The sequence below is a fragment of the Amblyomma mixtum genome, chromosome 9, assembly GCF_055824585.1.
Source record: "Amblyomma mixtum isolate Tamu chromosome 9, ASM5582458v1, whole genome shotgun sequence".
In the NCBI taxonomy this organism is placed as follows: domain Eukaryota; kingdom Metazoa; phylum Arthropoda; class Arachnida; order Ixodida; family Ixodidae; genus Amblyomma; species Amblyomma mixtum.
The window spans coordinates 57,410,588-57,436,252 of NC_143020.1; the positions used below are offsets into that span (position 1 = coordinate 57,410,588).

The window sequence follows — 25,665 nt, forward strand, 5'->3', positions numbered from 1 at the left end:
ACAGTTTCCAGCCCTAGCAAAATTGTTGCACATGCCGTTCTCGGTATGTACAAACCTTGGGTTTATTGGCGAAGGTCCGAACATTACATCAGCCGTTGCTCTAAGAAACACGCTTCTAGGGCCCCCTACGTTAGTGCAAGCAGTTCCGGGGGTCTCATGCGTACACATAAGTTACACGAAGGAAGTGTTCCAAAAGTCACACAAAGCATGCGGCCAACTGCGCCATCTTATCCTTGGGCTTGCCCCTGCGTCGACCACGGCCCCGGCCCGGGCAATTTGCTGTCATTGCCTGCCGATTACAGCTCGGGGTGGCTGTCGTTCGCTCTCCACTGCGCAGTGTTTCACGCTTTCCCCTTACGTGAGCGGCCACCCCGCGGTGGCCTCCAAGAACGGGAGCACAAGCAGCTGCGGCGTCCTCCGTTCCCGGGTGGCTCGCGCGATTCGCCATGTGGCGTTCGCACGCTCGCCGCTGGCTGGCGGAGGAAATGGGGTACGCGGTTATCCCACAACATGACGGTGTCACGGAACTGCAGTGACGTCTTATTTCTCGCTCCCGTCACCACGCAATCTTTGTTGAAGAAACACGTACCTGCAAAACAAAAATGAAACAAGGACGAAGACCTTAACAAAGCCCCGGGAATCCTCTCCCTCTTTCCCGTTATGGTCAAAATTTCGGTGATCAACGAATTATCATTTCTGCTCAGCGGCAGATATGCGCATGCCTGCGGGGTAGCATTCTGAAGAGTGACTTGAAAGTGTTGATGATTCACAACGTGGCAAGGAACTGGGACAGGTGTATACGCGGTGGCTATTCACATCGATCGGAGCCTGACGACGGGCAAAAAACAAAATCGATGGAGAGAGAGGGAGAGACAGAGATAGCGGGACAAGCATTCTCGGATGGGCACAGCATTTCCATCGTCTTCAGCACTAGGACGACAGCAGGACGGGATGCCTCATGGAAAAGTGTCCTACACGCTGGTCGGTTTCACCTCCGAGCTCGACTGGAGGCCTCTGCGCTTCGTGAAGTCGCCTCTACGAGTCAGAGTGTGCAGTGCTTGCGGACTGGTGCGGTCAAAGGCGGCAGTCCTTGCCTACGAGCACATCCTTTGCATGTCCTGTTACGAGCAGTGCACGGAGGGCGTCGAGCCCGTGTGTCCCCTGGATGGCCTCCTGTGCCCGGAAAAAGGAGTGAACTGGAAGTATTTTCCCGTTGAAGAGCTGGTGAGTAAAGAGGTGAGTGACCAGGGCGAACTCTTCAGGTTTTACGCGTCGGATTCTTGGTGTTTTTAGATGCAATAAGGGCTGCAAGTTTGATGTAAGCAGACGACATGACGACGCCTTCTCATAACGAAAGTTGAATGTCTCGGAATGCGATTAAATGGCGAGCGGTGACGCAGTGGCCGTTTGAGTACGTTTCTTTTACTATCGGACTTTAAGCAAGCTTCCTGTAGCTCAGAAGTGCTCACGTGAGGAACTTAATTCTATTTCTACTGGTGGGGGGTGTTCGGTGCTCCTTATCCTCAGTCCAACCGCGAGATTTGACCGGAATCTCTGAAAGTTCAGCCTACGGATTGCTACGACTACAGCTGGGTAGTCATGGAAAATTGGAAAATAAAAACTTGCCCGGCCTCACAGGAAGTTTTATCCGCGGTACGCCACGACAGCTGCGAAGACGCAATTGGGCGGCAAGTTGAACGCCATGCATTCGTTGATCGTTGCCCTGAGATTTATTTCGCGCGCTCTGCAGAGGAAAACAAATCCCTAGAGGCCGGAACCATTATTCGCTAACTTATTTATTCAGATAAGTATATAACCTGTCTAGCGCCGGAGTGGACCATTTAATATCCGCACGGGCAGCATCCGCGTGCGGTAAATACAAATAGCGGCGTTAGCTATCTCTGGAGATTAAAAGCGCTTCGTTATCGTAGAATTACAACACATAATCTAGTCTCCTTTGTGACTTAGATTCCCATGTTGTCCATGCACAAACGTCGGTATACCCTTTGGGATGTAAACACTGCGAGTAATCTAACAGCTTGGCACGAAAATTTATTAGAGCAAGTCGTGTCGTTCAGGATTCGTTTTCAATCGTTTTTGCTATTACATGTCACCTAATTTAGTCGTTAAAAATTTCATTGCCACTCTAGCGGTTGTCACGCTTTTCTGCCTGGCTTGTATCAGGCGGCAGAGATCTCCGTGGCACAACGCGACTCTCAAGGCAACTTGGTCTATGCGCCTTCACTCCAGAGCCATCACTCTCCGGAACCGAGTACCTGCTAAAAATTTCACATTGTTTTTGCTACATCGCGGCGTTCGGTTGCTCTAGAGAATTGCTCTGACCACAGTACGAGATTTCGCTCATCATACCGTGTTTCTACGGAAATGAAATAATGTATTTAAAAAATAAGAAAAATAAGAGTGAATAGACTGTGCTTTTCTGCACATCAGTGTAAAATCAGGTGGAAATTATGTAAAATTTGGCAGTTCGAAGTGAATTGTCCGGACTGATAGTTTTAAAAACCCCCAGTCCAAAGCGCCTAGCACTCGGTGAGACGCCTGACGCCGTCTCATGGCATGCTTCCTACCATTGCACGCGTCGCGTGGACCGCTAGTAGTTAGACGCCTTTAGCATGCAATTAGCAGAATATTGGCAGCTCGCCCACCGCCACTGCGCATGCGCAGATCCCCTCGATAACGCTAGAGGGCGCCAGGTGCCTTGCAGCTGCGTGCACGCCTTCAGCATCAGGACCAATCAGCGCGTGCTCACTGGCAGTGGGCGGGATCCCGGTGCTCCGGCAATGGCGACGGTAACACACTACACGGTATGCTAAAGGCGTCTATACTAACCTAATCACCACGCTCGAAGCAGTCCAAAACCGCGCCGCCAGATTCATTTGCTCAGACTACTCTCATTATACTAGCGTTACAGCACTAAAATCTCAGCTTAATCTCCCAACACTGGCCTGTCGGCGTAAAATCGCCCGTCTTTCGCTGTATCATAAATTTTATCACACTTCCGATCATGAAACTGCCCCGATAACACGCGCTCATCGCTTTTCTCGTCATAGTCACCCTAACGCCGTCTACCCTGAACGGGCCCGCACCGAAACATATAAAATGTCATTTTTTCTTCGAACAGCCAAGGACTGGAATGACTTTCCATCCGAAGTGGCGACCATCATCAATCGTGTTCTATTCAAAACCGCCATTGAAGACCATCTGTGTTCGTATTAACTTTTTTGTTTGCCCACCCCTCATGTAATGTCCCCTGTGGACCCTTGAGGAAACAATAAATAAATAAATAAATAAAATAAATATTAACAGATACCTACGTACCGTGTACTATGTTACCGTTACTGGAGTGCCCGCCCACCGCCGCTGGGCATGCTGCCTAAAGCCCCTGGAAATTTTTAAGGTAAGGACAACCTTTGCAGAGCGCCGCCTTTCCCTCTCCTGCGCCCATCGCCTCTTCCCATTGGTCGGTGGTTTCACGCGCAAAATTCCTTTAAACCCGCGCTTTTCGCGGCCGCAGACGCCATATTGTCCGCTCCAACCGCGCACCGTAGGTTGTCCAGGCGTCGTTGCTGTTACTGCGCTTTTGCTTGCTGTGATGAACAGCGGCTTTTGTTTTGCTCGGAACGTGTGTCAGTCACCCAACTTCAAGCCGTCTATCTGTGCGGCTTGACGGGCTGCCGCGCCTTCGGGTGGAGGAACCGTCACGACGGTGGAAAGCGGTTCTTCGCGATCCATCATCGAAAACCGACGCGGGCCGGAGGAAGGTTTGGTTACACAGAATTGGCCGTCCGAATTTTAACGCAACGCCATCGACCAGACTTTGCGAGTTAAGTGAGGGGCTTTCAATAGCTGCTGAGTTTTCCTTTTTTTTTTAAGCTACGCTGGGCAGTGGTTTGTTCGCGATCGAGCGTATGGCCGCAGTAAGCTCGATATGACGGCGCTTGCGTTGAGCGCATCGTGATTGCATGCACGCAAACGTGTAAGTGACGCAAGGCACACGTCTAACTGCAGAGTGACGTTCCTTAAGTTTGAGCGCATGCCGCCGTTAGACATACATGCGTAGATAAAACTGCGCTCTGACATGGTGAAGCGCACGCGTTAGATTCTTCCAGAAAAAGACAAAAACAGAATTATCGCGCCGATATGCATCGTTACGGCACTGTAGGCATCGCTGATGGAAACACCAGCTAGCGCGCGCTGGCTTGCGTTTACTCTCGAAATATGACCAGTAGCTGTGGGTATGCGAGATAGTGCCCATCGCAAGTGGGTCGCGCGTTTCCTGTCACATCACTTCCGCGTTCTCGCTTCCCCTTGACGCCTAACTAGTTAGGAGGAGGCTACGAATGCGAGCAAATCTCTGATAACCTCTTTTATTAATGCTAAAACGTTTTTTTTTTGTTAACGTTGCCATCAGTGATGCCGCCATTATCTCCATTTTTAAAAGTTTTGTAGCCGCTTTTTTCTTTCTAAATGAGATCAGTATAACAAAAGGCTTTGGCTTTGCCGATGTGCATTTAGTACTCGGGCGGTTTCCGAGCCTGAGCCGGGCATGTCTACCTCGCGGGCCGGGCCGGGTTCGGGCCTATATTGAAAAAATCGGGCCGGGCTGGGGCGGGTAACGAAAAAGGTTGACGGGCTCGGGACGCGTGACTAATTAAGGCCCGTGCAATGCTCTTATAGCGACTATACGAATGCGGAAGATTATCGGACAGAAGTGTTAAAAGCCTGGTAGGTTTCGCTCCTCACTAAATGACTGATTCCGATGAAACATTTACGTACAACTTTATTATCCCATTGCTGGCAGGCGAAGGATATTTGCGAGGTAGGTTTTTTTCTTACTAAGTACCTATTCCAAAGAAAATTTTTATGCGGGAGAGTATATCGTTACAGTAAATGCACGCGAGACAACAGGGGAGGCACAGGTAAGTGTACACGTAGCGTGGCCTTCATACCGTATTTCGAGCACTCACTCAAGCGTCTTACCTGGTCCGCGATACACTGCAGCAGACCAAAACCAAAAACCACTACAAGAGCGGATGAACTACGGGCATTTAAAATGGAGGGCATTTAAAATGGAGGGCTAGTGGAGGGCTCCGGAAATTTCGACCCCCTGGGGTTCTTTAACGTGCACTCACATCGCACAGTACACGGGCCTCAAGAATTTCGCCTCCATCGAAATTCAGCCGCCGCTAGAGTTACTGCATAAGTACCTAGAGTTGCGCATAGATCTGCTTTGTTGCCGCAAAGCATCCAAACTATGAGGGAAATCCGCAACTCTTGAATGCAGGAGGTGGAATACGTGCAGGAGTTGGAGCAAGTGCAGGCTCAATCCGCTTATTTCTGGCAGCCGAACTTGCTTTATTTTAGGTAAATTTCTGTCGCATTGAATCATACAGCTTACTAGCAATGCGCCGGCTGCAACGAGGCCTACCTCAATGATCTGCGAACAAAATACTCGTCTTCTGAATGGGTGACGCCATCTTGTGTAAACGTCACAAATCACAAACGTTTTTCTGGTGGCCTCCGCGATTATTCTTTTGAACAATTAGAGAGCACTTGTGATAAAATTGCGTGTTAGTGATCAGAAAACATCGTTTTCAGAGAGCACGTGCTCTACGGCTAAAAAAAAAACTGCCACAAAGCACGAGGAAAGATGTACATAATATTTGCCGGTGTACAATGCAAAACCATGTGATCGCATATAGCTAATAGAGGCGCGTGCGGCCCAGGGAAAAAAACGCGCAACTCTATAAGCCAGTAACTCCAGTGCCAGCGGCAGCATGGGCGCCCTCTCTCGGTGGAGGCGACAGTTGTGAGCAGTATAGTAGGATGTGCCTGCGACAGGCCCTTTACATTGCCGCCTGTACATCGTGCCTCGAACAGCAGTGTGCTGCCGACGCTGCTGTTGTAGAGGGACTCAGTAGAGATCACCCCCTTGTGTGCGTGGCATATCCCAACGGTAGTCTCTCAACGCGCTAGTCGGTGTTGACCAGCGTCATGACCGAAAACTTAGGGCTAACTGACCGGTTCGCGACGTCACAACACCCGTGCTATCACACCCTTGCTTCCCGTATTTTATATTCTGCTCCGTCACAGCGCAGAGAGAGAAAAAAACTTTCATTTAGAATAATTCCCAGAAGTCAGGTGGTTGGGGCGCCTAGTCCAGGGCTCCAAGCAAAACGGCAGTGGCAGTGGTTCAGGTGAAGTTAAGGGTGAATAAAAGGTGTTTGCAATTGCCAACAAAAGGTGTTTGCAGTGGTTTGAAAAGTAGCTAAGCACTCGTTAGTCTGATCAATTGCTTGCTAGAGCATGCAAACCTTGCTCTTGCAGAGCATGGCCTGTCAATTTATATGCATATCACAAGCGTTTTCTGGTGGCCTCCCCGATCATTCTTTCAACAATTAGCGAACACTTGGGACAAAATTGCGTGTTATTGGCAATAAAACACCATTTTCAGCAGACGTGTGCTCTGCGACAAAAAAAAAAAAACTGCCGCAAAGCACGAGTACAGTCGGTGTACAAATTTACTGCCAGCAACGGCCGAGTGCAACGGAGTTTCCTTCTCCAAAATTATTTGATACCTTTCAACGATGTGATCGTGTATGGCTAATAGAGGCGCTAGCGGCCCAGGGAAAACAATGCGCAATTCTCGGCACTTATTCAGTAACTCTCGTGCCAGCGGCAGCGATGCGCGCTCTCTCGGCGGAGGCGACAGTTGTGCGCAGTGTAGTAGGATGTGCAGCGCTGCATGTATCCTCTTTGCTCCGGCAAGCCGTGCACATTGCCGCCGGTACCTAAAGTGTCTCTGACAGCAGCGTACTGCCGACGCAGTTGTACAACGACGCAGCAGAGGCAGCTACATTGTGTGCGTGGAACAGCGCAACGGCAGTCTCTTAACGCGCGAGCTTTAAAGGCCCCGTGTCGCAGAAAAACCGCGGTTGGCGTTGACTGGCGGTAAGGCCGAAATCTTAGGGCGAACTGACCGGTTCGCGACGTCACAACACCCGTGCTATCGCAACCTTGCTTCCCGTATATTATATTCTGCTCCGTCACGTCGCAGAGAGAGAGACAAAACTTTCATTTAGAATAGATTAATTCCCAGAAGTCGGGTGGCCTGGCCCCTAGTCCAGGGCTCGGAGCAAGGCGGTGGTGGCAGTGGTTCAATCGAAGTTAAGAGTGAATAAAAGATGTTTGCAATGGCCAACAACAGGTTTTTGCAGTGGTTTGAAAAATAGCCAAGCACTCGCTAGTCTCGCTAGTGCATGCAAGAACTCGCTAGCGCATGCAGACCTTGCTCTTGCAGAGCATGGCCTGTCATTTTGTATGCATATTGGCTTGAATTTAATTGCAAATTTTGAAGCGTTAAACTTTTAACACCGGTGTGCTACAATTCTGCCAAATGGCACAGTTTTTTAATGTGGCCACCGCTAAGTCTTGAAAAGAAGTAGACATGCTAAATGTCGTGCTAAAGGTTGGCTGACTTACTTATTACAGTCAAGTGTTAGGTTACGACGACCAATATGCACTCAGTTTATGTCGGCCTGGTCGTCTCGTGTGGTCCTCTGTGGTCCTCTCTTGTGTACGTCTTGATTGCGTTACAGTTCTTTTCTTACAGTATGCAGGGTTCTTAGTGTTTAAAAAGTCCTGAAAGTATAATCTCGAACAAAGCGTATATTGTTCATTTTCTTCGCACATTTCTTATACGCAGGTGAAGTGCCGGAACGCAGAAAATGGCTGCGAGGCAGTGGTGACTACAAAAGATATCATCCGCCATTTCAATGAGGAGTGCAAGCACCGCTCAGTTTTCTGCCCCAGGTGCACGGCTCGGGTTCGCTGCGCCGAAGTGTGCACGCATCTGAGAACGGACTGCGCCATGTCACATTTTTGTGCAGTATGTGAAGACGAGTCCAGATGCATAGACGAGTCTATGCCTTTGCGGTCTGCCGGCCAAGTCTCAGAAGAGCAGGCGTGTGTGGAGCAGCTGGCCAGGAACCTCGTAACACAGAGCGACGCACTCGAGAAGCTCTCTGACACTATGCATACCTTCAGTCAGGCTCTCGGACTACTTGAAGCAGCAATGAAGCAAGACCATAGCAGAATGACAGAGAACGACACCAGAGCTACCACACCTAATGAGGAAAACACGTCAAATCTGACAGCACTGAGCAACGCAGTTGGCAATCTCTCGAGCACCACAGAGACATCCGACGCAACACCCAAATATGAACCAGCGAGGGTTGAAAAAGGGAGAAATGGGTCCTTATCCGCTGCCGCCGACGGACCAGAATCCGGAACGCAAGAAAATAACCAGACGTCATCGAAGCGCATCTACCCCGGGCTCCCAGCCGAAGAACGACGAATAGCTGTCAGCGAGTCGTCAATAACGGGGTTCGAATCACTGATAGATAAATACCTGGATAACGTTTATGCTGAGTTTAGGTGCGAGGAGGTACGGCAACTAGGCTGCTCCGTGTCACCTGTAGCTGTGCTCACAAATATCGACCAAACCTGTCTGCTTCAAGTGACTGTGCGGATGCTGTGGAACGATGACCTTTGGCTGCCTCCAGCCGTAGGAGCACTTGGGCTGAGTTTCATACATCCATCGGGATTAGAAAAATATTCGGACGGAAGCAGAATACATTTGTCAGTTCCAAGAAGGGATGACGAATTGCGGACCATAGGAGTCTTTTTTTTCCTTTTCCATCGCTTAGGCTGAGGCAACTCTGGAATGAAGGCTTTGTGTGCGAGGACATAATTCGGTTGAAACTAAGGTGGATCTTCTGAGTCTAATCCACTCGAGGCGAGAATCCGGGACTAATTTCTACCAGAGAGCCTCTAGGAATCCCTGCAGTTTGTTCATGCTTCTGTGCATGTATCGAAAATTATTCAAAGTGCTTCGATGGTTCCATACATAAGCTTAGCTCTGTTCTAATGCTTCTGTTTTGCGGTTAGCAGTGGTGTTCCATTTCGTAACCAAAAATTTCCGAAATTAGGCCCGAAAATCGACATTTTTAGCCCTTTCTCCTTCCAGCAGTGTACCAATGTGACCCAGTCGGTTGGAACGAGAAACTTTCCCGAGAACAAGTGAAGATTCCTTTTTAGGCGTATTTTATTCCCGAAATTCCCTGAAAAACAGGAAATTCCTCATGTGGAACATCACCGCTGTGTGTGTGACTTTTTTTGTGCTTTATGCGTATGATTTAATTGATACGCATACGCATTTAATTCATGTTATGGTAATAAAGAAAGAAAAAAATTCCAACAGCAGATTGTTTTTCCTCACTCTTCGCTCAAGGATGGAAGCTACATTGCATTTATAATTTTTTATCAGTGTTTGAGAAAGTCACTGTTCAACATTAGACAGTTTTAGCTGTGCGTCCGCAAAAGCTGTGCGTACGCTACGGGCGCACCTTACGCGCAGTGCCACCCGTCCTGGCAACGACAGTTTTAGTTGGGAGTGGCTAGCGTAGCGCCCAAGGTAGATATACCATGGTAGCGAAGGCTCCATAGACGCCCATTGGTCCAAAAAATGGCGACTCATGGGGCACCCCCGCGCCCCCATTTCGGGGGGCAACCTACGTATGAGTGACGTTGAATGACGTCACGCTTACGTATGCCTTTGGCGCGAATTATAAAGTGGTCTTTTTATAGGACCGGCATTTTCGAACCGGTATCTCTAGAAGGTTGCCTTTCAGCGCGCACGAACCTTTGCCAGTCAAATGTGCTCGCGTTCCTGCTAGTTAAGGCCTTGTTAATGTGCAATTGGGAACCAAATGAAAGTCACTGGCAAAGAAGGCAGCATAGAAAGGCAGCAACACTTCCAGACGCTGGCTAAGGCTGCATGATTCGTAGTGGAAACCTTGGTGAATATACTGGTGCCAGTACTTTTGAGTACATCAAGGTATGATGCACAAAGCACAGGCTCAAATGCACAGTTTGGAATACAGTGTACGGCAAGTATGGTTTTGATATTTATGGTTTATTACAGCAACCAAACAAATACAGTGATAAAGCACGCCAACAAAAAATGCGCGTCACAGGCAGCTCAAGCAGCAGCTTTTTTAAGCTGGCTATTCATCTCAATGGTCACAGTGCGGATAGGAAAATGCCCTGAAGTTCCACGAATGTTGCCAAGTAGGAAATTGAAAAGTATAGAAAACAATGCTACGACAGCTTCCATTGAGGCAAACATGACATGACATAAGTAGGCGCATCAACACATAGACCATGCAGCACACAAGGATTACTCTTCACACATTTCGTTTCTTCAACTGAAAGAATATAGCAGCTATGTTTACACCTGCATGACAATATTGAAAACAAGTTTTAGCATCAACAAATCTGCTCAACGCTAGAGCATTACACCATACGTAGGGCCTGCGCACAACCTCGAGACCTGATTCTTGTCGCTAACCGAAGTAATTTGAAGCAATTCTAATCAAACTAAAACATACATGAAGTGCAGTTTAAAATGAAGTGCAAGGACATTCAATACAGCCACTTTTTCCTCGAGTAGGCACAGCATGGAGACGCAGCCGTCCTGACCGCAGATACACAAACAGTTCGAAGTGCTTGGAAGAAGTCCTCAGGTCTCGCAGCTGGCACGGCGTCTTCTCCAGGCTGAGGTTGCGGCAGAACTGCACCCACGTTTTGCACCTGGACATGATGCAGCGTCCACGTTATACAACTGCACCCAAATGAACACCATATACTCCAAACGTCAATACGCCAAGACTCCTTTCACCTAAATACAGTACGTTATAACTATGGCAGAAAATGCTCGCGCCAAGCCTCCAAGCCTCAGAGTGCGGTTACGCTCGCCTGATACCACGCGGCAAGCTCCTTTTCTATGCTCAAAGAGTGACGAGAGCGATGCAGCGCAATGAGTTTAAAACTACATTGACGGTCATGTATACGTAAAACGGCAATAACTACTGCTGGCTGAATTCAGTTAAGGCACAGTCAATGCGGCGCACATGCACATGGTTGAGTTTCGATACTGTCAGTTGCGAGGAGATCCTCAAATTGGCTTCACGGTGCTGCAAAACCATTAATGTCATGCTCAGAGCTGTTATGCAGCGCAGTTGGTTTTAAATTGACCATGCGGCAAGTAGAAGGCACGAGGTTGCTCATGAGAGCCCGGTATCAATTTCATGTTGATGACAGTCGGCTGCACGAAACTAGCTACAAATAAGACAAATGATTTGTGTCTTTTGCACATCTTATGATTGCACGTGCGTGCCCTGCAATTTACTAAAATATCCCGATAACATGAAGCCAAGTGCGCAAGAAACGGTTACAGCTACGATAGGCGCGGAAAGCCCGACAAAAGCATATATAGAGCAGACGACAACGGCAAGAGCTCACCTGCGAAAGTCCAGAGGGAAGCGGTGTAGTAACTTGGTAAGACACTCACGGTACAACCCATGCTGTCACAATGTGCCACGGAGCAAGGTTTTTTCACATGCCGCAAGCTCATCTTGAAATGCAGAGCTAAGCGCTCGAAGCGATGAGCGCGAAGCCTCGGGAATAGGTTTCGCACTGGCCGTACACCGAAGCAAACGCTGCAGCGGTGCAGCGGGGTGCAGATCTTGCCAAACGGTGACAGAGAGGCGACGGGCAAGGACGACAAAAACTTCTTAAAGGGGCCATTTCGAAACCGGCGAGCTTAATTTGCACGCTTTCCAAGGCGTGCCATAGCAGGCAGCTGGAGATAACAAATCGCTTCGCAAGCTGCCGCAGCCACTGTGGCCGGGTACCGAAACTAGGCCTGCAAAGTCGCGCTGCAAATGCACCGCACACTGATCAACAGAGAGCGCAACAAGAGCGTTGAAAAAAATTACAGAATTCGGCGTAACGTTTAGCTGAAATAGTTTACGTAACTTATAAAACGTGGCATTAAAATATTCATTTATTTTTGTTGTTTTATAGCATTTTAATTTGTGCTTTTGAATTTTATTATGTGAGTGTTTCGGCCGCCCAAAGTGGCTGTGCTGCAGTCGCGCTAAACCGATTTTGGGGCCCAGCCTTCGCCACCATTCTACATCCACCTTGGAGCGCCCGGGATGATGATGATGATGATGATGATGATGATTATGATGATGATGATGATGATGATGATGATGATGATGATGATGATGATGATGTAGCCTTCCCTTTGTAACGGGTGGGCGCCTACCAAAGGTGGCTGGATATACACACACATAAAAACACTACTATCAAACGCGAAGCGGCAAACACACACGCAAATACCGACGAAACAGTACTGTTCTAGTGTCGCACCAGCGTCCACCACTCTGTCAATCGGCGCTTCGTCGCTGCAACCGCCGCCTGGTTTGCCGCATCCGCCGTGCAGCCCTCGTTCGCATGGATGGATGGATGGATGGATAGGAGCGCCTTCTTTGAAACGGGGTGGCGGCAATGGCCACCACGCTCAGCTTTTCTTCATTTATTATTATTTTTTTGTTTGTTTACGGTGTTGGCAATTCTCACTAAGATTTTTCATCACCTTTGCCTACGGTTTCCTACAATTCTAACCTTATGCCACATCTCTGCTTTTCAGCCACCAATCCTCCAATCGCTTTTTGCTGACTTCCACTGCAGATTTATTTACATGACCATTGTTATCTTTAAACCCTAGGGCCTCAGAAAGAGTGACTGTGCCTGCATCGACATCCGGATGGATACCATCACATTTGATTATGAGGTGTTCAATTGTTTCCACAGATCTACCACACACTGCACAGCTGCGCGTTCTAAGACACCCTGATCTAGCTTCAAAAAGTAGGGCACTGCCTCTTGAGTTATCATAGAAAAATTCTTTCCTGATCTGCCTTTTCCAGAATCGATATAGTTCTGCACTATGTTTCTTTTCCATTGAATTCATCCCATTTTTAACTTCCGCGTTTTTAACCTGTCGTTTAATGCTCTTTCTTTCTCCGTCCTCATGACCGGCATACTTATTGGTTAGTTTTCTAGTTCTTTTCCGCCACTGTGAGTCAACGTTCTTTCTGCATAAATATTTAAATACCTTAGCTGCCCATCTGTTATCGTCCAATTTCCTCAGGCGTTCTTCATATAGTATTTTACTCTTAGCTTCCCGTGCCTCGAACGATGCCCAGCCCATATCCCCTTGTACTGCCTCGTTTGTGGTTTTGCCGTGGGCACCTAGTGCTAATCTTCCAACAGCTCTCTGATTTACGTCTAATCTCGACTGAAATTCTTCGCAGAACGGGCACAGTGGCGCCATCTAGCGACAGGAAGTCAAAGCTTGTGAACTGTGTGCTGAGGAAACTTTTTCCGCTTTTATTAATGGCAGTGGTGGTTGTATTCGAAGGCTTTGTTTCTTTTTTAATGTAAATCAATTGAATCAAATGAAAATATAAATTCTCGCGCAAAGTTGGAGAAGTACTTTACCGCAGGTCGTGTCTATGACGACAGCGTACGCCGTAGATAGTTAGGCTTAACATCAAGAAATTCTTGGATTTATCTAAAAAACGATTACTATTTGTCACATATATCGTTACGGAGGAATGAGAATGCACAAAATAAAAGTGAATACAACCGTTTAGAGCTAGCTATCGCGTCGAAAAATGCACCGGCGATGCAGTATTTGGTCCGAAGCGGGCGTGCAGGGCGCCACCATGTTGCCACGTTAACCATGCAAGCCACGCAAGCAACGCAACGCAAAGTCCGCTGGCTTGCGTACGTACGCAAGACGCACGGATCGCGCTTGCGTTCTGCGCATGCGCACTACGGTCCCCGCAATCTCCTTGCGTACGCTAAGCCCTTGCGGACGCACAGCTAAAACTGTCTATTAAGTTATTCGCATCGCCCTCCCGCTCCCCCACGATGCAAATGCGGGATGTTGCCAAATTCGCAGTTACAGTCTCCTGGGTCGCACCCTCCAAAAAGCAGACAACCTTCGTTCCCAGAATTGACAAGAGGCTCCAGTGGCGTCGCTTGTGCTTATTTAATTATTTATTTGAAATCCTTAGAGGCCCATTGGGCATTGCGTAAGTAGTGCGTAAAAATAATATACTCTGCATTCATAACCAAAGGAAACAAAAGGGAAACATACAGTCATGATAAACATCATATCAACAAATTAGTAGAGAAGAAGAAGAGACGCGGAAATAAAAGAAAAAATGCGCGACCCAAAATAAATACCAAATAGGAGTACTTAGTCGTTGACATCCACCCGAGCGCAGCCATACGGCTACAAAGGAAAGCTATTCCCCTAAAACATCCGATCAAAATAAATTCCAGCAATAAAGGATATTGTGCTGGCGGAACGTGGTAACAGTGAGTAGCGTAGCGCCACTAAGGCAAGCATATAGGAGTGAAAAGAAAAGGAAACGTTAGTAAGAAAACATCGAAATGGCACGACAGTTGCAGCAAAGTAAAGAACAAAAAATAAGAGATAACAATGATTTGAACGAAGGCGTGCTAAATGACGGTTTCAGTGAAATGTGTGATGAGTTAGGTATGGAAAGAATCTAGATTAGATGTGGAAGCGATGTTGTCTGTTATGTCAATCCGTAATCTCATGGCTCGTGGTAGTACGGATGAATTGACACCGAATGTATCACCTATATCCTTGCGAAACTGAGCTGATTACATAATCTTTTCAACGTGCGGGCTGAGACATCGAGGTGAAACTTGTTCTATTCAAGTGTATGTACATATTTGTGAAATAGCGTTAGGAGAGTGAGGTGGCGGCGTGTGCTTTGTGATTGTGGCCAAAGATCATTTTTAATCTGAGTGACGCTTGAACAGTAGTTGTAGTATCGTGAAATGAATCGCGCTTCCATGTTTTTGATAGATTCTAACGTGGTGATCATGTTATTGTGACAGGGAGACCAAATGAAAGAAGCAAATTCAAGTTGTGGACGAACAAAAGTGAGCTATGCTAGTTTTCGAATATCAGATGGTGGATTTCGGAGATTAATGACTTGGAGGTGACGGCGCATATGGATGAGATATCGAATGACATGAAAGATATGAAGAAACGCCAAGGTATTTGTAATGTGATACGTGAGAGAGTAGATCATTTTGAATACGGTATAAGTATAGCTAGACTTGATACTTTTACGGGTGAAGGAGATGACTGCGGTGTTCGCGGGTCCCGGCAAGTAAGAAGCGATAAGAACGCTGCGTAGCACTTTATTGGGCAACAGCTGAGATGCGTTCTGCCGCGGCGCTCATGCAGGCGCTCGCTTTTGTAGAGCCACTGCTGACGTCATTTGGCGCGTCATCACGCGTCTCACTCGGTAGACACGAAACGCCGGCACACGTCTCTCTCGGCTCGCACAAAACGCCGGCACGCGTCACTTCCTCCACCGCAATTTGGAGAGTCACGATGGCTGGTATCGGTCAGGCGGCTTCCTGACTCGCTGAGGGTACCGCCTCGTAGGGCTGTTTCCGCTGACCACGGGTGCAGGGCTAGTTGCGGAGACAGCGGTTGATGAGGGTGGCGGACAATCTGAAATTTCTGGATGACAGATGTCGGTCTCCTCCCCCACCGCAAATGGTGACGGCGTGTTCGCAGCCGAGGCTCGTAGCAAATGGTCCTTGTGTCGCCTCCACATGCAGGATCCGTGGGGTGTCTGCACCTTGACCTCGTACGACACTGGCCCGGTGCGCTGCACGATAGTTGCTTTGAGCCACCTTGGTCCGCTCCTGAAATTGCGCACCAAAACCTGTTCATTCACTTGAAACACAGTATGATCAGCACTTCGCAGCATCGTTTGCTGAAACTGGCTTCCTCCGACTGTACGCGACAGGGCGGGCTTTAAAGCGTCCAAACAAGTGCGCAGCTCACGACCAAGGAAAAGATAAGATGGTGTCTGAAGTGTCGTCGCATGCGGTGTGTTCCGATATGCCATCAGGAACTTGGATAATGTTTCTTCAAGGCTTTCTGTGGCTGGGCCTTTGCGTAAGGCGTTTTTATGCGAAGCATACTACTTTAGCTACCACTTCAGCCCTTCACCGTGGTTATGCGCCTCCAAATCACGTGATACATGCGTCACACCACGTGACACGATGACGTCACGGCAGTGGAGAAACGGGGGCCCACCTCGCGCCGTCGCTGTGGTTGAGCGCCTCCAAATCACGTGATACATGACGTCACACCACGTGACACGATGACGTCACGACAGTGGTGAAACGGGGGCCCACCTCGCGCCGTCGCTGTGGTTGTGCGCCTCCAAATTACGCGACACGATGATGCTTCGCATTCTCCAGGCTTAACCAAGTTAATCCTCAGCCATTTTTTACCGTCTGCACAAACCTTTCAGCCAGCCCATTGCTGCTCGGGTGATAGGCAGAAGTGAAAACTTGTCGAACGGCGTGCTCTTTCATGCACGCTTGGAGCTCGGATGAGGTGAACTGTGTGCCGTTATCACTTACAACAGTCTCCGGCGCGCCGTATCGAGCGAACAAATCACGTAATCTTGCTATGGTGGCTTGCGCGGACGCACATGTCATGACGTACACCTCAGTCCATTTTGAATGCGCGTCCAATTTAATGGATACATACGTGTATTTAAATACTTTGTTGCGAGGTTCTGTGTATACATGCTGTGACTTTGTTTCCAGGGGCACTTTTTTTTCCTTTACAAAGTTGTATCTTCGCATTTATAATACTCGATTTTATCTTCGCAATTCTAATGTATATCTTTCACAACTCGTTTCTTCATTTGCTCGCAGTTGCGACTAAAATTTCGCTGCAATTACTCGCAATACATGACCGGTGACAGCTGCTGCTGCTGCTGCAGTACACTGGAACGAAGGACTGCGACACAGATTTTCCCCTGGCCGTTGCATATGTACAAAAATGTAAAGGTTTTTGAACGACAAAGATTCATTAAAACATTCGTCCTGTACTTGCTGATTTCATGGCCTTTTCGTTTCCCATATCAGCGGCATGCACTGCTTTGCTGCTTTCGGACTGATATAGTTATAGACATCGTGTGCTATTTTATTTCCTTAGTGAATACGCAAAAACTTGCAAGCATTGGTATTAGTTATATCTGCCACGAATTTTAAGATATACGATTACATTCTTTTATTTAAAATACATATTTCACTTGTCTAGACATTGCGTAGCGTTATCTAATGCACAATGACAATGCAGTTATTGTTCTTGAGTTTGATCCGTCCATAAATTCTATGTGGTCACGCTGCAACATGAGCCCGCCACCCCCGAACAATAATTCTGGCTATGCCACTGGTGCGGATGGCTTGTCACTCCCTCCAAACGCTGCTGCTACTTCGCTCGCACGAGCGCGTCTCGCCGCCTTGTCCTCTGCTGACCCGCCGTACCTGAGGGGGAGCGTTCTTGCATTGTACCAAGGCTGCCCCGAGGAAACCGCCATTTCCGTTCCTCAGGCGACCTAGCTGTAGGCGTTACACATAACAAGAATGCTTTAGTTCACGAGTGGCCCGCCATCTATTCGCTTCGTTATTTTTTGCCTGCACTTTTCCTTGGTAGGACGTCATACAATCCGAAAAAAAAGAATGCGATGTACAAGATACTGCAGCTAGCAGTCGATCATGGCCAAATGAACTGATGCAAACGTGTGCGGAAGTTGCAAAAGGAGCTTCAACAAATGAGAAAACTGATGATTGCACTCCTAGGGCGATGTTAAGAGTCCCCGTAGCTTTTTTATATCGATTGACTATTCAGCATCCTAATGAGCCTTCTGGAATTCAAGGAGCGCATAATTCTGTGGTATTTGCCTGAACGGTGGAAACATTCATGAAATAAATGTTCCGCTTTAAATTTGTCGATGTGAACCTGAGCTGAACATTTAACGAAAGGACGGTTATCAAGAATGGATGAAGCTAGAGTATCCTCAACGCTCGGTGCGCAGCGCTGTGATTAACCTGATTCCTTTTATCGAATTTTAGTCTGTGCGCTTTCTGACAAGTGAGGACCGAGTGAAAAATTTAATTTATTGCGGCAACAAACAGTAATATTTCTTGTACCTGAGAAGGGCACAGACAGAGACCCCGCAACTGCACGAGGTAAAAGTTGATGTTGGAAAATAAAAGGTACCAAGGTAACTAAGATTTAAAAATCGTTAGTAAATTTTGAACGAAAACCACAGGAGCACGAACAGTAACACATGCTGAGTTGCCACGAGATGCAAATCAGCCGGGTAAAGATACCACTGCAGAAATACAAATGTATAAATGAAGAAACAAATAAATAACGGCAGCAATAAAAATGAAATGTCTCAAATGATAATAATTGAAAGCCATTGCCGTAAAATATTGTCTCTGAACATCCATGCCACAATTTTCTGCATACCGTTACATATAAATAACGGCAGCAATAAAAATGAAATGTGTCAAATGATAAAAACTGAAAACCATTGTCGTAAACTATTGTCTCTGAACATCCATGCCGGAATTTTCAGCACAGAGTTACAATGATTATGAAGGACCTAAAAAGCGCGGGAATAAGCCACATAAAACTTGGCTGCCCCTTGGTTTCTGTGGCTGTTGGCTTCTCTCATATTTATAACGAGCCCCTCATCCCCCTCCCCTTGTTTGCTTAATTGCTTAGCGAGGGCCTCTGTTCAAGCAGCCTTGACGCCATAGGAAGCATAAGAGGGTTCTCACACAGCTTCCACCCTCGCCGTTCGATGGCGTTCTACGTCACATCAGCGGTAACTTAGGACGTGCTACGTCCGCCGCTTAAGAACGCCGTTATTTGTAAACATAAATACCCCCGAAAGCAGAAGGTTTGACAGCCGTCGCCGAAGCTCAGCGGTAGAGCACCGGGCGCGTAATTCGGAGGTCGTGGGTTCGGATCCCACCGGCGGCACGTGGTTGTTTTTTCTTCTGTTTTTCTAATCAATTAGCTTTGAGTGATAACATATTCAGTAATATTCTAAATCGAACAACAGCACGAAATAAATAAATTAAAAATCCTCTACGTCCCTTGGTTTCTGTGGCTGTTGGCTTCTCTCATAATTATTTATAACGAGCCTCTCATTCCCCTCCCCTCGTTTGCTTAATTGGCTGATTAGAGTTCAGGATTAGGATATCGAAATATAAATGTGTAATAGTGTTGCAACAGTATTAATCGATTCCGACAGCTCCAAATGTGGCTTTTGTCTTGAAACATTCAGAACATCCAGTTTTGTGCGTCTGACTCAGTACGCCAAGCAACCACGAGAGGACAGGGCGGAAGGTACCCCTTTTCTTTGGCGGCAGGTGGGCGCCACACCTGTCGAGTCACGACACGACTGCCTCCGGGGCAACGTCGTTTCGGCCCCTCTTTAGTGAGGTCCTTTTCCCTTTCAGGTGAAGGGGAGAAAGAGAGGCTAAGATGACAGGGGCACTGGCCGATCTCTTGTGCACGTGCATCAGGGTCACCAGAACCAAAGCCACCTGGCAGAACCCATGGAATGCATCGCGCTCAAGAATGTTGCCGGCTTTGACGACAAGGACCTTCCAGGAACTCAATGGACCACGAGCAGAGTAATCCCGGAGACGTGGTTTAGAAAAAAAAGGGAAGTGGGGGAAGGGGGGGGGGGAGTCCAAGGCAACGTCACAACGAGCGAGTGCAGCACACGACAAAAAAAAAACGGTCTCGGAAGACGGTCGCGGGCGGCTGGGAAGGAAGAAACGTACAGTTCTTGTGCATACTTGTGCTGCATGTATTAAGCAGCTTGTTGCGTTGGAAACGTAATGCGTGTTTTAAACACGTGACAGCAAGAACGAGAGATAAAACATCACGACTGTCCCAAGTAGTTTCTTTTAATTCGGGGCTGAATTCTTACAGTACAATCATGAGGATACAGACTTCTCTGGTAACATTTGACAGTCGACGAACTCTTCGCCGTTCTGTGTAATATGCATATTGTGACGCATATTCATGCGTCTCATGGCACCTCAATTTTGAAGCGACAAAGGGCAAACATTAAGTGCTATGGTATTGGGATTATACTTTTAGAGCCATAGTGTAGGCATGCATCTAAGGGTTGAGGGGGGGGGGGGGGGGGGTGGAGCGGCGTCTTAGCCTAAACTCCCCCGTCCCTGACCTTCGATACGAAACGTTGACTTGGGCCCCTCTCGACAAATACTGCTGGCTACGTGCCTGCCCTAGTCTGCGGAAAACCATCACTTACTCTTGCGGGCAGTAATAGATTCGGATTTTACTTAGCGGTTTCCCTCGTTAAGGGATTGCCTTTTCTTTTGGACAACCTTCGCCGGGGCACTTGGGATAAATGATTATCATCGGATAAGAAATTGATGCACTCATAGCAGCAGATGCGACCTCGAGCTTGTCATTATAGCGTCGTCCAAAGTCGGTGATTCAGTACAGTCGTACGCGATGACGCCAAACCTTTCGATCATGTCTTCGAGGCAGAGTTCCTGCACAAAGACTCGGTCTTTGCTCCTGACTACTTACTTGGTAACATCAGAGCGCATGACTTCGCTCATGGAACACCACCGAGTATGGCAAAAGGCATTTTGGGATGCCTAGCAAGGGTTTAAGGTTGACGATTTTATAAGGCCGTAAAAGGGCGCTCAAGACGAAGACACAAAGATGAACACACTAGGCGCTGGTGCGTCCATCTTTGCGCGTCTCCATCTTCTGAGAGCTTGCACTATCCTATGATACGCAATCAACTATAGGCCTAGCGCTGCCGCGGTTGACGATTCGAAGGCTGGAGATGGAGACGGCTCTCGTTCTATGTGCGAAGGAGAAAGGTGGGTTTAAAAAGCGAGCTTCACTGCCCAAGGCTACACGCATATGCCACAAAATAAGTTGTAAATTAGCACGCAAGCTAAGCTACTGCAGACTTTGTTTTTGGTAGTTGAGTCTGCAGTCACCGCAAGCTCCAAATGATTTGATGCGAGGTTTGCTACTTCAGAGCGGCATAGATTCGCCAGGAACTTCACAAATGCACCGTCCTAAATTAAATCATACCTGGGAGCTTAAAAGACGCTACACTCTTTCTCCGTTGTGTCTGCCTTCACAATGAAAAATTGTCGCGGCACCTGCTTGCCGCATTTATGCCAGAACCATCGTGCAACATCTTGAGGCTAAAAACAATGTTATAGTGACAAGATAACCGCTAATAAAAGTTGTTCTTGCAAAAAATAACAAGCTACATAAATAGCTATCGCATCTGGGAAGCAGCAAAAGAAGTGCCACTGAAAAAGCAGCGCTTGCCACATGCGGGGAATTTGTTTTCGCTCTGCTACTTAGGAAAAAAAAGCAGAAATGCTCAAGAAGGCTTACAAGGTACCTGAGTCAGCTATTGCCATAAGACAACTTGAACAGCGTGCATTACTAACAAAGGAGAGTTGGACACGTGTCTATGATAATGACAGGTTGGTTGTTCACTATTCACGTGAATATATTTTCAGATATCTGCTATGCATACATGCTATTAAAGCATATGTACAGTCGGGGAAAAAAGTCTGTGAACCACGTGTTCCTCAAACGAAAGCGGCGGCTGGTTTGAGGAACAAGTGACATTTAGCCGGGGGCTAAAGAGCCCGCTTGGGGAAGTGAAAGTCAAAGCTTTGTTCCTTCATTTCCACAAGTGTGGTCTCCAGCTGCTGGCTAACAATAAAGCTATATGCTTCGTTTGAGGGACCCATGGTTCACAGACTTTTGACCCCGATAGTACTCCCAGTAGGCTTCCTTATATAATGTACACCTCCCCCCCTCCCCTGGTCAAAGGTCCCCGGGCTACGGAGTTAGTTTTTAAGCTGCGTACTGGAACGTCTACAACACCATCCCTGAACCTCGAAATAAGTGTATGTGTTAGGAGAGGCATCATTCTCACGTCTGGAAGCCTTGGTAGCTTTACACACGTATTAAGTGTCATAATAAACTGCAGAAAACCTGACAGTGCGACCTAGAAACTATTGACTCACTCTGTAGATATTCTGCAAAGCGTTATACTCTGTTTACTTTCCTGTTTACATTCTCCTTAATTATTCAACGACTTGGATATGATTTTACCAGAGCGTTGACATTAATTACTCAGAATATGCGCACCGTGTTCCGTCTAAGCCTCGCACCTAGCTCTTCGGCGGCGCTCCGACTGCCTTCCTTCATGCTTCCTCCTCTGCGCCATGTTTTCAGTGCGCTAGCTGGGCGCTTGACGCATTTTTACCACGTTTTTGCTCTTTTTTGGATTTAGCGCTAAGACAACGAACTCGAGATCCAGTGGGAACCATTGCGTCCTCCTCGGATGCGACAACTACACTTAACTTCCGACGTAGGGTGGCCTGTTTGGCCTGGTCGCAGGCTCGTCGCGATCGACGAACGATGATGGCACGTTGGCCGGTGGTCGCATACACGGCGGTTAGTAGTACAATGAACATTTCCGGTCTTCGTCCGCCCGTCCGGCGACACGTTGCCGGTTGGGGCAGTAATTCCAACTTAACAAACAGAACTGGTTTATTAAGGACTGGAATGAAATAGAAGGCAGTTTAAGAAAAATGTGGTTTAAAAGAAAGGCTAAGATTGAGACTCGGCGCGCTCTTTCAACTTCTTTGTTTTCGGCTGGTTTCAAAACCATCGGCAGTTGGTCGGAAGTTTACTATTCCTGCTCGCGCGTAATTGCAACCAATAAGAGTGCATTGGCAATACACAAACAAGTAGGCGGAGCTCAGGGCTCGCCAGTGCCTTACTCAGTGGACCCCGTACTCCAAAGAAGGTGTAGGGCGAGCAGTTTCGCGTATGCAGCTCGCTACATGTGCAACCGATCGAGGCTCCCCCGCAGTGTTGCCGGTAACGCTTTACTTTTTTCGGAAACTTAGTAACCTACTCGTTACCATTTCGGAACTGTAACGGGTAGCGTACTTACGTTAACATTTTCCGGCAAAGTGAGGTGTCACGTTACTAGCTACTTTTTATTCCCAATGCCCGCCTCCGCCTCTTTTTGAAAAAGAGGCGGAAAGAAAAAAGAAAAACGCCGAAAATGATTTTTCAAATAAACAAAATATACAGGTGTTTTCGACGACCCGTGTTGCGGCTCGCGTGCATGCCAAAAAACACCTGTCCTTGACGACGCACTCAACTAAAAAAAAAAAAAAACCACGAACACGCAGTCACACACTTGCCTCCGTCCCCAAACCACTCACGAACTCAGGAATGTCGCCAGTTCACTTCAAGATGGCCCCAAGAGAGTCGTGGAAAGAGTACAATGGTACAGCACAGAAAAGGGGATTGCAGTCAACCGGCTGTTTCTATCTGCAACTGCGGCTACGTTTCTGGTTATTGCGAGCAAAGCTGACCTTGAACACCTTGACATAAACACTCGCATTTTGCGATAATTATGCAGGTTCAAGTAAAAAAAAATTGTTTTCGTGCGCAAATTTATTTTTTCTGGAACTGACATTTAAGCATTTCTTTATTGCTACACGTTTTCCGCGTAATTTCGTAAGCAGAAGCACACCAGAATTCCTGTAAATTTGTTGAGTTCAGCTGTTTTCTTTGTGAACATATTTGACAAGGTTTTAGGCGTAAAAAACAGACGAGACACATAGGAAGGTAACAGGACGAAGCGCCATCGTCCTGTTTCGGCGATGGCCCTGCGTCCTATTACCTAATTCCTATGTGTCTCGTCTGTTTTTTGCGCCTAAAACCTATTCAAATATGAACCAAAACCAAATAGCCCAGAAGCAAGTGTTCTTTCTTTGTGAAGTTGGAATTCTATGAAGTATGAGATTTATAAAATTGTTATCTTGAGTTCTTACAGCGAGGATACACTGAATAAAATTTATGGTCATAGAGTAACGGCAAAGTAACGTGCGATACTTTTTTCGGTAACGGTAACGGTAACGCGTTACCTTTTTGGTAGGTAACGTAGGGCAGTAACGCGTTTTTTTTTTTTTAGTGTAACGAGTAACGTATTTAGTTACTTTTTTTCCCGTTTTTTTCATGAAAAATTGGAAATTTTTCAAAGCGTGACGAAAACAGATTTGTTTGCAACAGCACAACGATAAATAATAATGCTCCGAAGTTCAGCGGAATATGCAGTTGTTGATGTCATATTGTGAAACGAACTTCTTGTTCTACTGCACCGAGAAGATAAAGAATGATTTGTCATCAGGCGTATATGGAGATATAAATATCATATTTATGGAACGAACTTCTTGTTTTACTGCACCGAGAAAGGGAAAGACTCAGAGTCAGTGTCGCTACAGTACTATGCGCAGCAGCATGGATTGAAGCTTTGTCCGCAGCTTGGTTCGACTGCACATACACAAGCTTTCGAACGCGTTCCCCTGAAAGCCTGTTGCGAATCCTTGTATGGATGTTTCCGAAACGTGACCAGTTTCGTTTGCAGCTGGCGGATGATGGTGGCCGGCAAGCAGTCGGCAAGCCAGACGAGTTAGCGGCTGGTTGGTGCAAAGGCCTTGCCACCAGGTAGATGGGGCCACGTGCTTCGCTGAAGACCTCTGTCTTTGACAAAATTCCTGCGGTTGTCCCGTACTCTGCTGCGTTGGAAATCAAGAAGCTAGGCTTGTATTTGCCTAAAACCGCTTACGTTCACAGCAGCCTATGTAATTTATGTCATGTGTGTAACACAGTAGAATTTGCAGCCATTTTGTTCTACTTAAGGCGTGAGTTCAAGCGGTTGAATTTCTTTGGAGGAGAAATTTCAAAGGCCCGTGTACTGTGCGATGTCAGTGCATATTAAAGAACCCCACGTGGTCGATATTTCCGGAGCCCTCCACTACGGCGTCTCTCATAGCCTTATACCCGTGCCACACGCTCACAAGAAATGGCAGTAAATGCTTAAGGCCTTAAGTTTGTTAATGCCATTATTTTCGGAGTTGGTGCTACACGTCCACATTTAATGCCATTATCGAAAGTGACGATGACGATAACGCTTGCAAGGTAGTTAAAAGTTTCATCTGAATATGAACATTGCTAATGAGCACAATATATGGGAAATGTTATTCAAATGTAATATAAAATCGATTTTTCAGAAAATACGGCTGTTCCTGCTTTACAAGTCGAAAAAGTAGCCATAGACTCGCATGTCAGCACCGAAGTCGAGAGTACCTGTCAATAAGGCTGATAAAAATGGCGCTCTTCGCATCGAAAATGCAGTATAGTTGCCTCATCTGACTGAAAGTTAAGAATTAACTATTTCCTACGGGTTAGGAAGTTGCTACTAACAGCTGCATACTGTTCTGCGTGTGGAATGGGCACGAGAGTAGGCATTGCACGGGCGAATGAGTTGTGGCGAACTCAGTAGGTCGCGAATGGCAGTAAGGCTAATGCCATTAAATTTGTGCGTGTGGCACCGCACGAATGCCATTAAAACTTAAGGCAGTAAGCACTTAATGGCATTAAATCTGTCCGTGTCGCACGGGTATTAGTCGCTTTGGGACGTTAAACCCCATAAACCAAACCAAACCAAACCTGTTTTTAAGTCAAGCCTGGATCTTATATGTGACCTGGCCTCCAACCCGCGTACTCACAGCACGAACGTTTTAAAAGCACTACATCGCACCGGCGATGACGACTGCTCTCCAATCGTTCAACGATGCACGCTGTAATGGTTTTCAAAGCAAAAACAAAAACCTAAACTGAAAGCAAGCAATCATGAAACTTTGAAATTCCACTGTAAATTTTTCCATGTCTCTTTCCAT

The 25,665-nt window shown here is 47.2% G+C and overlaps 1 pseudogene; it reads left to right on the forward strand.

The window, feature by feature from the left end:
- The first annotated feature begins 951 nt into the window (after positions 1-951).
- Positions 952-25,665, forward strand: part of LOC149329164 (TNF receptor-associated factor 5-like) — a 47,436-nt pseudogene continuing 22,722 nt past the window's right edge.